The sequence below is a fragment of the Triticum dicoccoides genome, chromosome 7B (assembly GCF_002162155.2).
Source record: "Triticum dicoccoides isolate Atlit2015 ecotype Zavitan chromosome 7B, WEW_v2.0, whole genome shotgun sequence".
NCBI classification, from domain to species: domain Eukaryota; kingdom Viridiplantae; phylum Streptophyta; class Magnoliopsida; order Poales; family Poaceae; genus Triticum; species Triticum dicoccoides.
Window position 1 is genome coordinate 362834199 of NC_041393.1, and position 17235 is coordinate 362851433.

The following is a 17235-nucleotide window of genomic DNA, read 5'->3' on the forward strand; positions in this document are numbered from 1 at the left end:
GTCTCTTGGAGATCCATATGATGTAAGTCTTTTTGCGATGTGTTTGTTGGGATCCGATGAACTTTGAGTTTATGATAAGATCTATGTTTTTATCCATGAAAGTTATTTGAGTCTTCTTTTGAACTCTTATATGCATGATTGATTATAGCCTCGTATTTCTTCTCTGATATTTGGGTTTTGTTTAGCCAACTTGATCTATTTATCTTGCAACGGGAAGAGGTGCTTTGTGATGGGTTCGAACTTACGGTGCTTCATCCCAGTGACAGAAGGGGGAACGACATGTATGTATCGTTGCTATTAAGGATAACAAGATGGGTATATTTCTACATAAATATATCTTGTCTACATCATGTCATCATTCTTATTGCATTACCCCATTTTTCCATGAACTTAATACGCTAGATGCATGCTGGATAGCGGTCAATGTGTGGAGTAATAATAGTAGATGCAAGCAGGAGTCGGTCTACTAATCTTGGACGTGATGCCTATATAATGATCATTTCCTGGATATCTCCATGATTATTTGAAGTTCTATCAATTGCCTAACGATAATTGTTTTCCAACCATTTGCTATTTTTCTTGAGAGAAGCCACTAGCGAAACCTATGGCCCCTAGGTCTCTTCTTTATTACATTTGCCTTTGCGATCTATTTAATTTTCTTTTATTTTTAGTTCTATTAAACCAAAAATACAAAAATACCTTGCTGCACTTTATTTTATTTACGCTCAATTTATCCTTTCTATTATAACTTTATTACGTCTCCGCGCCAATTTATGGCACCGTTACCGAAAGGGATTGACAACCCCTTTAGCACGTCGGGTTGCGAGTAGTTCTTATTTGTTTGCAGGGGCAGTTTACGTTGTGTTGCATAATTCTCCTACTGGTTTGATAACCTTGATCTCAATACCGAGGGAAATACCTACCGTTGTTGTGCTGCATCATCCCTTCCTCTTTGGGGAAACACCGAAGTAGTTCAAGCAGGCATCAAAAGGAATTTCTAGCGCCGTTGCCGGGGAGGATCATCAACATCAACCAGGTTCCTAATCACAAATCTCATATCCTAGCATTTTACATTATTTGCCATTTTCCTCTCCCCCACTTCACAAAAAATTGTTGTTTTATTCGCCCTCTTTTTTGTTCGCCGTTTTCTCGTCAGATCTGTTTTTGAGTGCAATCTTGTTAAGAAGTCACCATGATGATTTTGGTATGGAAGAAACAAATGATGGCCTAACTCCTAAAATGGAGCGTACGGGTAATCTGGATGCCAATAAATTTGTCTTGGGGCTAGGGAATTTTATGGGAAAAGAACATATCCAAGAATTTTTCAATTGTGTCGGAAAATTAAGTCTTGATGATGTCCCTATACTTAAAATGACTAAATCTTATGCGGAAGCTATTTTAGCACTAGTTTTGAAACTTGAAATTAAATTTATTCGTACCCATCCTACCTTGCAAAGATTGTTCTATGAGTTACCCGCTATAAAGAATCCTAAAGCTAAAAAGTTATCCACTCTTGTTCTGAAGAATGAATTTGACTACATAATACGGGAAGCTAGGGAAATCTTTGATTTTTATGGTATGAATCGTGGAAAAACCGTGATTGATGAGATTCTTTATAATAATGATTATGCATTGAGACATTTGCTTGGGGATAACCAAATCTTCAATGAGAATCTTAAAAAGCAAGTCCCTGTTTTAGACATGATCCAACAAGTTTTCAATGATGTTAATCAACACTATTCTTGGATTGCTGCCGGAAATCAAAAGAGTTGTGATAAGAAGCAACTTGATAGTGCTAAGGTTCCCATGGATAATGTGCTTTATGTTTTATTTGCAAAAAACCCTGACACAAATACCTCCAAGGAAAACAAGACTAAAGATGACAAAACTTAGATCCTGCGTGTTATGCCTAGCTAGGGGCGTAAATGATAGCCCTTGTTGGGAGGCAACTCGATTTTTATCTTTTTACTTTTTGATTTTCTTGTTGTTTTAAATAAAATACCCAATTATGCCTCTGATTAGATGTGTTTTTGTGGTTTAAATTAGATTTTGTGCCAAGCAAAGCCTTTGGGATGACTTGTGTGAATTTGATTTGATCTTGCTGAAAAACAGAAACTTTTGCGCTCACGAAATTATTTTTAATTTTTATAAGAAGAGTGCTTTTGAGTTGATTATTTTGCATAAGATTAATAAACAAATTTCTCATGTCTTCCTAATTTTTCGGAAATTTTGAAGTTATAGAAGTATTTGAAGTAGTCAGATTGCTACAGATTGTTCTGTTTTTGACAGATTCTGTTTTCTTTGTGTTGTTTTCTTGGTTTAACGATTCTATGGTTTTCTTTGAAGATTTTTTTGCCATAGAAAAGTTGGAATACGGTAGATATAACACTATGAAAGGTTTTGCAACAGTATTATAGTAGTGGTTTGCTTTCTTATACTAACGGATCCCACAAAGGTTTTGTTGAGTTTTGTGTGATTGAAGTTTTCAAGTTTTGGGTGGTCGTACGATGGATGAAGGAATAAGGATTAGCAAAAGGCTAAGCTTGGGGATGCCCGAGGCACCACAAGATAATATTCAAGAAGTATCAAGCAACTAAGCTTGGTTATGCCCCGAGTGGCATCCCCTCTTTCTTCTAACAACCATCGGTATTTTACTTGAAGCTATATTTTATTCGTCACATATTATGAGTTTTGCTTGGAGCGTCTTGTATGATATGAGTCTTTACTTGTTTTGATTTGTGTTTTATGTCTTGAATCCTTGTTGGACACACCTTTTTGGGAGAGCCAAAAATTATGCTATGCTTCACTTAAATTTTTAGAGCCATGGATTTTTGAGCACGGTGTGCTTTGTTATTTTTGAAGAAATGCTATCATGCTTCACTTAGATTTATTTGGGAGTTAGCAATTTTTTTAAGAAGTTCTCTCTTGCTTCACTTACATTATTTTGAGAGAAAGAAAACGTTATGCTCACGTTCTTCACTTAAATTTGTTTGAGCTTATTAAAAGCAACATATGAATTAGTCCCATGGTGATAAATATCCAAGGAGGATATAATAAAAACTTTCATGAAGATCATTGGACAAAATAAACTTTATTCTTAGTAATGGTTTTGAGATATGACGATGTGATATGTGAGTCATGTTGATGAGTAATTGTGCTTTAGTAAGAATATTGATGTTAAGGTTTGTGATTCCCTATGCAAGCACGAAAGTCAATCGTTATGCAATGAAATTACATCCTAATTGTGTTGCATTATTCGGTGTTACTTATGGTTAATGCTTGGGTACGAGATTTTTCATTTCTTGGTTGGAGGCTTCTCAATCTTTTTGCTACCCTTCATTTTTGCACTAAGTATGATAACTACTTGTGCATCCAAAACCCTTTAAACCAGTTTTGCCATATGAGTCCACTATGTCTACCTATATGCGGTATTTTCATGCTGTTCTAAGCAAATTTGCATGTGCCATCTCTAATTTTCAAAATAAATTTCTCTTTATGTGCTCGTACAGCTCGCGAGGCGGTGAGGGGTTGCCGATATTTTCCATGCTAGATGTGTTATTCTCACTATGAGTGTTTATTCACTTGTCATTGCACGAGAATACGACAAAGGTATTAGGGATTCCCAATCCTGAAATGAAAAAATGAATTTACTTTATGTTGTCAAATAATAAATTCCTTGGAAAGTTTTGGTACGGAGGGCACCCGTGGATACAGATAGCCATGGAAAGTGAAAGTATGGTGGAAAAAGGAATAAACTTCATTTTCAGTTTGGGAACCACCTTCTACGTCTTGAGCTTGCTTTGGTTTTCCTTGAAGAGGAAAGGGTGATGCAGCAATAGTAGCGTAAGTATTTCCCTCAGTTTTTGAGAACCAAGGTATCAATCCAGTAGGAGGCTCCTCAAAAGTCCCACGCACCTGCACAAACAAACAAGAACTCGCAACCAACGCAATAAAGGGGTTGTCAATCCCTTCAAGGCCACTTACGAAAGTGAGATCTGATAGAGATAATATGATAAGATAAATATATTTTTGGTATTTTATGATATAGATTGGAAAAGTAAAGATGCAAATAAAAGTAGATTGAAAGCTTATATGATAAGAGATAGACCCGGGGGGCATAGGTTTCACTAGTGGCTTCTCTCAAGATAGCATAAGTATTACGGTGGGTCAACAAATTACTGTCGAGCAATTGATAGAAAAGTGAATAATTATGAAATTATCTAGGCATGATCATGTATATAGGCATCACGCCCGTGACAAGTAGACCGACTCCTGCCTGCATCTACTACTATTACTCCACACATCGACCGCTATCCAGCATGCATCTAGAGTATTAAGTTCATAAAGAACAGAGTAACGCATTAAGAAAGATGACATGATGTAGAGGGAAACTCATGCAAGATGATATAAAACCCATCTTTTTATCCTCGATGGCAACAATACAATACGTGCCTTGTTGCCCCTGCTGTCACTGGGAAAGGACATCGCAAGATTAAACCCAAAGCTAAGCACTTCTCCCATTGCAAGAAACATCAATCAAGTAGGCCAAACCAAACTGATAATTCGAAGAGACTTGCAAAGCTAAATTAATCATACATAAAAGAATTCATAGGAGATTCAAATATTTCTCATAGATAAACTTGATCATAAACCCACAATTCATCGGATCTCGACAAACACACTGCAAAAAGAGTTTACATCGAATAGATCTCCACAAGAGAGGCGGAGAACATTGTATTGAGATCCAACAAGAGAGAAGAAGCCATCTAGCTAATAACTATGGACCCGAAGGTCTGTGGTAAACTACTCACAACTCATTGGAGAGGCCTTGGAGATGATGTAGAGGCCCTCCATGGTCGATTCCCCCTCCGGCGGAGCGCCGACGAAGGCTCCAAGATGCGATCTCGCGGATACAGAAGGTTACGGCGGTGGAAATAGTTTTTCGTGGTCGCTTCTGATGTTTTCGTGGTACATGCGTATATATAGGAGGAAGAAGTAGGTCGGTGGACGCTCGAGGGGCCCATGAGGGTGGGGGGCGCGCCCAGCCCTAGGGGACGCGCCGGGCACCCTCGTGGCCGCCTTGGTTGTTTCTTGACTTCCACTCCAAGTCCTCTGGATCACGTTTGTTCCAAAAAGATCGCTCCTGAAGGTTTCATTCCGTTTGGACTCCGTTTGATATTCCTTTTCTTCAAAACACTGAAATAGGCAAAAAAACAGCAATTCGGGCTGGGCCTCCGGTTAGTAGGTTAGTCCCAAAAATGATATAAAAGTGTAAAGTAAAGCCCATATAACTATCCAAAACGAGTAATATAATAGCATGGAACAATTCAAAATTATAGATACGTTGGAGACGTAGCAAGCATCCCCAAGCTTAATTACTGCTCGTCCTCGAGTAGGTAAATGATAAAAATAGAATTTTTGATGTGGAATGCTACCTAGCATAATTCTCAATGTAATTTTCTTTATTGTGGAATGAATGTTCAGATCCAAATGATTCAAAATAAAAGTTCATATTTACATCAGAAATATTAATACTTCAAGCATACTAATCAAAGTAATCATGTCTTCTCAAAATAACATGGCTAAAGAAAGTTATCCCTACAAAATCATATAGTCTGGCTGTTGCTCTATCTTCAACACACAAAGTATTTAATCATGCACAACCCCGATGGCAAGCCAAGCAATTGTTTCATACTTTAGTAATCTCAAACTTTTTCAACTTTCACGCAATACATGAGTGTGAGCCATGGACATAGCACTATATGTGGAATAGAATGGTGGTTGTGGAGAAGACAAAAAAGGAGAAGATAGTCTCACATCAACTAGGCGTATCAATGGGCTATGGAGGTGCCCATTAATAGATATCAATGTGAGTGAGTAGGGATTGCCATGCAACGGATGCACTAGAGCTCTAAATGTATGAAAGCTCAACAAAAGAAACAAAGTGGGTGTGCATCCAACTCGCTTGCTCACGAAGACCTAGGGCATTTTGAGGAAGCCCATCATTGGAATATACAAGCCAAGTTCTATAATGAAAAATTCTCACTAGTAAATGAAAGTGACAACATAGGAGACTCTCTATCATGAAGATCATGGTGCTACTTTGAAGCACAAGTGTGGAAAAAGGATTGTAACATTGCCCCTTCTCTCTTTTTCTCTCATTTCATTTTTTTTCTTTCTTGTTTCTTTTTGGGCATCTCTTTTTTTCTTTTGGCCTTTCTTCTCTTTCTTTTTTTTCTTTTTTTTGGTGGGCTCTTTGGCCTTTTTTTTAAGTCCGAAGACTCATCCCGACTTGTGGGGGAATCATAGTCTCCATCATCCTTTCCTCACTGGGACAATGCTCTAATAATGAAGATCGTCACACTTTCATTGATTTACAACTCAATACTTAGAACAAAATATGACTCTATAGGAATGCCTCCGGCGGTGTACCGGGATATGCAATGAATCAAGAGTGACATGTATGAAAAATATGAAGGTGGCCTTGCCACAAATACGATGTCAACTACATGATCATGCAAAGAGCAATATGACAATGATGATGTGTGTCATAATAAATGGAACGGTGGAAATTTGCATGGCAATATATCTCGGAATGGCTATGGAAATGCCATAATAGGTAGGTATAGTGTCTGTTTTGAGGAAGGTATATGGTGGGTGTATGGTACCGGCGAAAGTTGCGCGGCACAAGAGAGGCTAGCAATGGTGGAAGGGTGAGAGTGCGTATAATCCATGGACTCAACATTATTCATGAAGAACTCATATACTTATTGCAAAAATCTACAAGCCATTGAAAACAAAGTACTACGCACATGCTCCTAGGGGTATAGACTGGTAGGAAAAGACCATCGCTCGTCCCCGACCGCCACTCATAAGGAAGACAATCAATAAATAAAATTGTGCTCCAACTTCATCACAAAGCGGTTCACCATACGTGCATTCTACGGGAATCACAAACTTCAACACAAGTATTCTTTAAATTCATAATCACCCAACTAGCATGACTCTAATATCACCATCCTAATATCTCAAAACAACTATCAAGTATCAAATTGATCATAGCATACAATTCACTTTCTATGACAGTTTTTATTATACCCAACTTGGATGCCCATCATTCTAGGACCAATTTTATAACCATAGAAAATACCATGTTGTTCTAAGAGACTCTCAGAATAATATAAGTGAAGCATGAGAGATTAACAATTTCTACAAAATTAAGCCACCGCCGTGCTCTAAAAGATATAAGTGGAGCACTAGAGCAAAAACTATATAGCTCAAAAGATATAAGTGAAGCACATAGAGTATTCTAATAAATTCCAATCAAGTGGGTTTCTCCCAAAAGGTGTGTACATCAAGTATGATTGTGGTAAACTAAAAAGCAAAGACTAATATCATACAAGACGCTCCAAGCAAAACACATATCATGTGGCGAATAAAAATATAGCTCCAAGTAAAGTTACCGATAGACGAAGACGAAAGAGGGGATGCCTTCCGAGGCACCCCCTAGCTTAGGCTTTTGGTTATCCTTGAATATCTTGGGGTTCCATGGGCATCCCCAAGGTTAGGCTCTTGCCACTCCTTATTCCATAATCCATCAAATCTTTACCCAAAACTTGAAAACTTCACAACACAAAACTCAACAGGAAATCTCATAAGCTCCGTTAGTGCAAGAAAGAAAAACCACCACATAAGGTACTGTAATGAACTCATTATTTATTTATATTGGTGTTAAACCTACTGTATTCCAACCTCTCTATGGTTCATACCCTATTACTAGCCATAGATGCACCAAAATAAGCAAACAACACACGAAAAACAAAATCTATCAAAAACAGAACAGTCTGTAGCAATCTGTAACTCTCGAATACTTCTGGAACTCTAAAAATCCTACAAAATAGGAAATCCTGGGAAATTTGTCTATTGATCTACAGAAAAAAGAATCAACGCAAAAGCACATTTCTGTGAATTACTAAAATTATTTTCGTGCGTGCAAAGTTTCTGTTTTTCAGCAGAATCAAATTAACTATCACCATAGGTTATCCTATAGGTTCTACTTGGCACAAACACTAATTAAACATAAAAACACATCTAAACAGAACGTAGATGCAAAATGTATTACTAAACAGAAGCAAAAACTAAAAAACTAAAATAAAATTGGATTGCCTCCCAACTAGCGCTATCGTTTAACGCCCCTAGCTAGGCATAAAAGCGAGGATAGATCTAAGTAGTGCCATCTTTGGCACTCAATTCATAAGTAGCTCGCATGATAGATTCATAAGGTAATTTGACTTTATTTCTTGGAAAGTGCTCCATGCCTTTGCTTAATGGAAATTGGAATCTAATATTCCCTTCCTTCATATCAATAATCTCACCAATGTTCTAAGGAAAGGTCTACCAAGAATAATAGGACATGAAAGATTGCATTCTATGTCAAGAACGATAAAATCTATGGGCGCATAGTTCATATTTGCAACAATAAGAACATCGTTGATCCTTCCCATAGGCTTTTTAACGGTGGAACCCGCAAGGTGCAAATTTAAAGAGCAATCATCGAGATCATGGAAACCTAGAATATCACATAAAGCTTTCGGAATTGCGGAAACACTAGCACCCAAATCACACAAAGCATAACACTCATGATCTTTAATTTTAATCTTAATAGTAGGTTCCCACTCATCATTAAGTTTTCTAGGTATAGAAACTTCCAAATTAAGTTTTTCATCATAAGATTGCATCAAGGCATCAACAATAAGTTTGGTAAAAGCTTTATTTTGACTATAAGCATGAGGAGAATTCACAACGGATTGTAACAAGGAAATACAATCTACTAAAGAACAATCATCATAATTAAATTCCTTGAAATCCAAGATAGTGGGTTCAATGCTATTTAAAGTCTTGACCTCTCCAATCCCACTTTTACCAAATTTAGCATCAAGATCTAAGAACTCCGAATCATTGGGACGCCTTTAAACTAAAGTTGACTCATCTCTAGTCCCATCATTATTAAGATTGATATTGCAAAACAAATATTTAATAGGGGACACATCAATAACTTTTATATCTTCATCATTATTTTCATGGAAACTAGAAGAACACGCTTTTACAAAGCAATCTTTCTTAGCACGCAATCTAGCGGTTCTTTCTTTGCACTCATCAATGGAAATTCTCATAGCTTTGAGAGGCTCATTGATATCATTATTAGGAGGAGTATATCTAAGTTTCAAAGAATCAACATCAAGCGAAAGTCTATCAACGTTCCTAGCCAAATCATCAACTTTAAGCAATTTTTCTTCAAGCATGGCATTAAAATTATTTTGAGAGACCATAAATTCTTTAACACTATTCTCAAAATCAGAGGGCAACTTATTAAAATTTCCATAGGAATTATTGTAGGAATTTCCATAATTATTAGAGGAATTACTAGGGAACAGTCTAGTATTAAAGTTTCCTCTATAAGCGTTGTTACCAAAATTATTCCTACCAACAAAATTCACATCCATAGATTCATTATTATTCTCAATCAAAGTAGACAATGGCATATCATTGGGATCAATAGGAGAATTCTTAGTAGCAAACAATTTCATAAGTTCATCCATCTTTACACTTAAAACATTAATTTCTTCTATAGCATGCACTTTTTTACTAGTAGATCTTTCGGTATGCCATTGATGATAATTAGCCATAATGTTATCAAGAAGTTTGGTAGCTTCTCCTAAGGTAATTTCCATAAACGTGCCTCCCGCGGCCGAATCTAAAAGATTTCTAGAAGCAAAATTCAATCCGGCATAGAAGTTTTGTATGATCATCCATAAATTCAAACCATGAGTAGGGCAATTGCGAATCATGAATTTCATTCTTTCCCAAGATTGGGCAACATTCTCATGATCAAGTTGTTTAAAATTCATAATATCGTTCCTAAGAGAGATGATCTTAGAGGGAGGAAAATACTTAGAGATAAAAGCATCTTTGCATTTATTCCATGAATCAATACTATTCGTAGGCAAAGACGAAAACCAAACTTTAGCACGATCTGTAAGTGAAAATGGAAATAACTTCAATTTAACAATATCATTATCCGTGTCTTTCTTTTTTTGCATCTCACATAAATCATCAAAGTTGTTTAGATGAGTAGCGGCATCTTCACTAGGAAGGCTGGAGAATTGATCTTTCATAACAAGATTCAGCAAAGCAGCATTGATTTCACAAGACTCAACATCATTAAGAGGAGCAATCGGAGTACTAAGGAAATCATTATTATTAGTATTGGAAAAGTCACACAATTTGGTATTATCTTGCGCCATAGCGACAAGCAATCCAACACACAAGCAAACAAAAAGGCAAGCGAAAGAGAGAGGAGATTGGGAAAGAGAGGGCGAATAAAACGGCAAGGGTGAAGTGGGGGAGAGGAAAGCGAGAGGCAAATGGCAAATAATGTAATGCGAGGGAGATGAGTTTGTGATGGGTACTTGGTATGTCTTTACTTGAGCGAAGACCTCCTCGGCAACGGCGCCAGAAATCCTTCTTGCTACGTCTTGAGCTTGCGTTGGTTTTCCTTGAAGACGAAAGGGTGATGCAGCAATAGTAGCATGAGTATTTCCCTCAGTTTTTGAGAACCAAGGTATCAATCTAGTAGGAGGCTCCTCAAAATTCCCACGCACCTACACAAACAAACAAGAACTCGCAACCAACTCAATAAAGGGGTTGTCAATCCCTTCAAGGCCACTTGTGAAACTGAGATCTGATAGAGATAATATGATAAGATAAATATATTTTTGGTATTTTATAATATAGATTGGAAAAGTAAAGATGCAAATAAAAGTAGATTGAAAGCTTATATGATAAGAGATAGACCCGGGGGCCATAGGTTTCACTAGTGGCTTCTCTCAAGATAGCATAAGTATTACGGTGGGTGAACAAATTAATGTCGAGCAATTGATAGAAAAGCGAATTATTATGAGATTATCTAGGCATGATCATGTAAATAGGCGTCACGTCCGTGACAAGTAGACCAACTCCTGCCTGCATCTACTACTATTATTCCACACATCGACTGCTATCCAGCATGCATCTAGAGTATTAAGTTCATAAAGAACAGAGTAACACATTAAGAAAGATGACATGATGTAGAGGGATAAACTCATGCAATATGATATAAATCCCATCTTTTTATCCTCGATGGCAACAATACAATACATGCCTTGCTGCCCCTGCTTTCACTGGGAAAGGACACCACAAGATTGAACCCAAAGCTAAGCACTTCTCCCATTGCAAGAAAGATCAATCTAGTAGACCAAACCAAACTGATAATTCGAAGAGACTTGCAAAGATAACTTAATCATACATAAAATAATTCAGAGGAGATTCAAATATTTCGCATAGAGAAACTTGATCATAAACCCACAATTCATCTATGCCACTTACGATGAAACCATTCGGTTGTTTTCTCTCAATGAGAAGGGCGAGTTAGATGCAATCTCTCAGATTCCAGTCATTTGTGAGTACCAAGATGTCTTTACAGAAGAGCTTCTAGGTATGCCTCCGCACCAGCCAGTCGAGTTCGTTATCGATCTTGAGCCTGGCACTGAACCCGTTTGCAAGCGTCCATACAAGCTTGGACCCAAGGAGCTGAAAGAATTGAAGAAACAGCTCGATGAACAAGAGCGGCTGGGTTTGATCAAACCGAGTTCATCTCCATGGGGTTGTGGAGTTCTTTTTGTCCAGAAGAAGGATGGCACAAACCAACTGTGCATTGATTACCGTCCATTGAACAAGAATACAATCAAGAACAAGTATCCACTTCCCAACATCAATGAGCTATTCCAGCAACTCAAAGAGGCTAAAGTATTCTCCAAGCTTGACCTTCGTATGGGTTATCATCAGATTCGCATTCGCGAACAAGATATTCCTAAGACAACACTCAGAACAAGCTTTGGTTCTTATGAATATACTGTCATGTCTTTCGGCCTTGTCAATGGTCCTCCAACGTTCTCTCGAATGATGAACTTCATCTTCAACCCCTACACCAATGAATTCATGTATCTTGATGATACCTTGGTATTCTCCAAGAATAGCATGACTCTAATATCACCATCTTTATATCTCAAAACAAATACAAGGAATCAAACTTCTCATAGTATTCAATGCGCTTATATGAAAGTAATATTATATCCCTCTTGGATGCCCATAATATTAGGACTAAATTCATAACCTAAGAAAATTACCATGTTGTTTAGAGAGACTCTCAAAACAATATAAGTGAAGCAAGAGAGTTCAACACTTTTTATAAAATAAAACCACCATCGTGCTCTAAAATGATATAAGTGAAGCACTAGAGCATATTGCCTAGCTCAAAAGCTATAAGTGAAGCACATAGAGTATTCTAATAAATTCATGATTCATGTGTGTCCTTCTTGAAAGGTGTGTACAGCAAGGATGATTATGGCAAACTAAAAATCAAAGACTCATACCATACAAGACGCTCCAAGCAAAGCACATATCATGTGGTGCATAAAAATATAGCCTCAAGTAAATTTACCGATGGATTGAAGACGAAAGAGGGGATGCCTTCCAGGGCATCCCCAAGCTTATATGCTTGGTTGTCCTTGAATATTACCTTGGGGTGCCTTAGGCATCCCCAAGCTTAGGGTCTTTCCACTCTTTATTCTCCTCATACCGATATCTCACCCAAAACTTCAAGCACACAAAACTTAACGAAACTTCATGAGATGGGTTAGTATGATAAAAACAAATCATTCACTTTAGTACTGTCAAGATAAGATTCATAATTGTTCTCACATAATTCCTACTGTATCTTATCATTTCCACATATTATATCACTTAATATAAGCTATGGAAACACTAAAACAAGCAAACTATGCATTGAAAACAGAATCTGTCAAAAACAGAACAGTCTGTAATGATCTGGACAACAACCACACTTCTGTTACTCCAAAACTTCTGAAAAAATAGGACAACATGTACAATTTGTATATCAATCATGTGTAAAAAATTAGAATTTTATCATGTTCCAGTGAATTTTAGAAATTCTGTTACTGGGCGCAAAAGTTTTTGTTTTTGCACAGAATCAAGTCAACTATCATCCACACTATCCCAAAGGCTTTACTTGGCAATTTATTGAAAAAAAAAATATAAAACATGATTACTACAGTAGCTTAATCATGTGGACACACAAAAACAGTAGGGGTAACTGTTGGGTTGTATCCCAACAAGTGCTTTTCTTTAATGCCTTTTTAGCTAGGCATGATGATTTCAATTATGCTCACATAAAAGATAAGAATTGAAACATAACGGAGCATCACGAAACATATGACTAGCACATTTAAGTTTAACACACTTCCTATGCATACAGATTTTGTGAGCAAACAACTTATGGGAGCAAGAATCAACTAGCATAGAAAGGCAAAACAAGCATAACTTCAAGATCTTCAACACATAGAGAGGAAACTTGATATTATTGCAATTCCTACAAGCATATATTCCTCCCTCATAATAAATTTTAGTAGCATCATGAAGGAATTCAACAATATAACTTTGACAAAAAGCATTATTTTCATGAGCCACAAGCATAAGTTTATTACTCTCCACATAAGCAAACTTATTCTCATGAATAGTAGTGGGAGCGGACTCAACAAAATAACTATCATGTGAGGCATAATTCAATTGAAAAATTAATCATTATGAAAAGTTTCATGGTTATAAATATTCTCTATAGCATACATGTCATCACAATAATCATCATAGATAGCAACTTTGTTCTCATAATCAATTGGAACCTGTAAGGGCATATTTCTCCCTATGTGGTTTTGGTGATTGATGACAATGCATTTGCGGACTAATATGTGCATTGAGCATTTCAAATATCTCATGTCTAGGCACAAGACGATTCGGTGCCCCTCGGAGCCTAGTGAAGACGGCGTTTCTCTATGTTTCTTTTCGGTGGATTTGAGTCATAGGAAAGCCCTACTATTAAGAGGGGTCCGCTTCAGAAAGGTTAGGGTGGAATCAACATGTACACGTATGTTCCTTTGCACCACCTTTCCTTTGCTTCTTTGGAGCACCGTCCATTTATCCATGTCTTTACAAAATGAAGGCCTCCAAGTGCTATAGTTCTGTGGCGTGTGGTAGTACTGCTCAAGGGAGCAGTAGTACCGCAGTGGCCCACGGTAGTACCGGCCAGTGAAGCGGTAGTACCGCTCCTCAGGAGCGGTAGTACCATGGCCCCTAGCCCAGAACACTAACATGCACGGAAGTAATTTTTTACATCTGCGCCCTACGCGGTAGTACCGCTCCCAGCGTGCGGTAGTACTGTGCCGGATTTTTGCACAGACCCAAACTCTGCGAAAGTAGCCACGGATGTAATTTTATTAGTCTGTGCCTTCCCAGCCTAGTCGAACCCTGCCTTGCGGTAGTACCGCAAGGAAGTGTCGTAGTACCGCTTCGGCGGTTCTACCGCTCGTTGCTTTAACGCAACAGGGCCTCGTCTGGTCTCTGTCGTGGGAGCAGTAGTACCGCACCGTCGAGCGGTATTACCGAAAACCTTGCGGTAGTACCACGAGTCTGTGCGGTAGTACCGCAGGTCGTGGGCTGATGAAGTGGGTAACGGTTGGATTTTCCCCCCCACTATATAAAGGTAGTCTTCTTCCCCAAGTTGACCACATCTTCCCTCCCCAAGCTCCATTTTTTCCCAATCTCTCTCCCTAGCCAATCAAACTTGTTGATTTTCTAGGGATTGGATGAGAAGGCCCCGATCTACACTTCCACCAAGAGAAATTTGATTCCCCCCACTAATACCTTGCGGATCTTGTTACTCTTGGGTGTTTGAGCACCCTAGACGGTTGAGATCACCTCGGAGCCATATTCCATCCTGGTGAAGCTTTGTGGTGTCGTTGGGACTCTCCAATTAAGTTGTGGAGATAGTCCCAACCTTGTTTGTAAAGGTTTGGTTGCCTTCAAGGGCACCAATAGTGTGAGGGTGTGAGGAGAATACGGTGGCCCTAGTGGCTTCTTGGGGAGCATTGTGCCTCCACACCGCTCCAATGGAGACATACTTCCTCTCAAAGCGAAGGAACTTCAGTAACACATCCTCGTCACCACCGACTCCACTCTTGGTTAACTCTCATCTTTACTTGTGCAAGCCTATATTGTGTTGTATCCTTTGCTTGCTTATGTGCTTGTTGTTGTTGCATCATATAGGTTGTTCACCTAGTTGCACATCTAAACAACCTACTTTGATGCTAAGTTTAATTTGGTCAAGAAAAGCTAACAATTGTTAGTTTCCTATTCACCCCCCCTCCTAGTCAACCATATCGATCATTTTCAATTGGTATCAGAGCCTCATCTCTTTATTAAGGACTTTGCTGTCCGAAGAGTATGGTTGACACCACGGACGAAGTGGTGGGTCACCCCGGTGCGAATCCCACTTTGTCCGCGGCCAATGCAGGATCTGCGGTCTCTCGTGAGGAGTTCAATGTGGCTATGGACACATTGAAAACCTCCATGACGACCGAGGTTAAAGACATGTTTAAAAAGTTTCTTGATGGACTTAAATTATCCACCGAAACTTTGGAAGTGGGTGATCCCGCTAACAAGGTGACGGATGCTAACTCCAAAAAGGGGGAAGCTAGTAACGAGCATGCTCCTATGCCTAGTGGTAGAGTGGGAGTGGCATCTTTGCCCATGTTGAACCTCCACTTACTTATGGAGGATTGGTTCCCTCCGCTCATATGAATCATGTTGGTCCTCCTCCTAAGCTTGTGAAAAATGAGGATTTTGCTTCTTGGGTGTATTGCTTTAAACGTCATTTAAATCATAGTTCTACTAATATTTGGAGAATTATTGAGCAAGGTTTCTACCCGCACAACCCAAGCAACTTCACTGTAGAGAAGTCGCGGATCATCACTTCAACGAGTACGCTCTTTTCATTCTCCAAGAAGCAATCCCTCCCGAAGATATTGCACACCTCCGACCTTTCACTGTGGCCAAGGAAGCATGGCAAGATGTTGTTTCCATTTACAAGGGGAGTGCTAGCATTCAATGCTCCAACTTTTAAGTGGTACAAGATGAAGCCGATGATTTTGTTATGAATGAAGATGAAGAACCTCGTGAGCTTTACCGGAGATTAACCACTCTCGTGGTCTCACTCCGAGATCATGGGAGCAAGGATACGGATGACAATTAGATCAAGCACAAGTTTCTCAAGGCCATGATGCCTTACCACAAGGCCATGTCATCCGTCATCCGTCAAAGGTCGGACTTTCACGCCTTGTCCTCAAGTGAAGTGTTGGATGAGTTTGTTGCTATGAGGATATTGGACAAGACCGTCGACAATGCAGTCTTGCGTTCTCAATGATAAAAGAATCCCAAACTTGCTTTGAAGGCCAAGGCTAGTATGGAAGAAGAGAGTGAGGAGGAAGAAGAGGAATGTTTCCCCAAAGATACCAAGTATGCTTATCATGAGCACATGGCTCTTGCGTCACGGCAATCTTGGAGCAAGAAGAACACAAGGCCCAACTTCAACAAAAACAACTCAAGTGGCACCAAGGGCAAACAACGTGTGAGTACATGCTATAATTGTGGCAATGTGAGCCACTTTGTTGTGGAATGCCCGTACGAGAAGAGGGAAGACAATGGAGGCAAGCTTATCTGAAAAGACAAGGCCAAGTCCTTCCCCAACAAGAACAACTTCACCAAGAAGACTCCTCCCAGGGGGTTGGTGGCACAAGAAGAGTACAATGAGGATGATGATGATGATGATGATGATGATGGTGAGATGGCTGCCATGGCCTTCGTTTCCATTGCAACAACTCCACGGGTGTCCCTCTTCGACTCACCCAATGATAACATCACCGCCAAGTGCCTCATGGCTAAAGCCACCAACAAGGTAACCCCCAACATCAAAACCACCATCACTACTAATCCTTCCTTGACGGATTGCATTGATGAAAGTGAGGGGTCGAAGGAGGAAGAAAATGAATTTGAGTCTTTTATGAGTAAGCTCAAGGGTAAATCCAAGAAGCACTTCATTGCTCTCTTGGAACAACTTGGTGAAGCCAATGACATGATCGAGGCTCACGAAGAAACCATCTCTAAGATGGAAGAGCATAGTCGTGACTATGCTGATGAGATATCAGATCTCTCTAATGTGCTTGAGGAAGAGTGTGGTCGTCGTTTGGCTCTTGAGGAGTCACACAACGATGATCATACTAAGGTAAA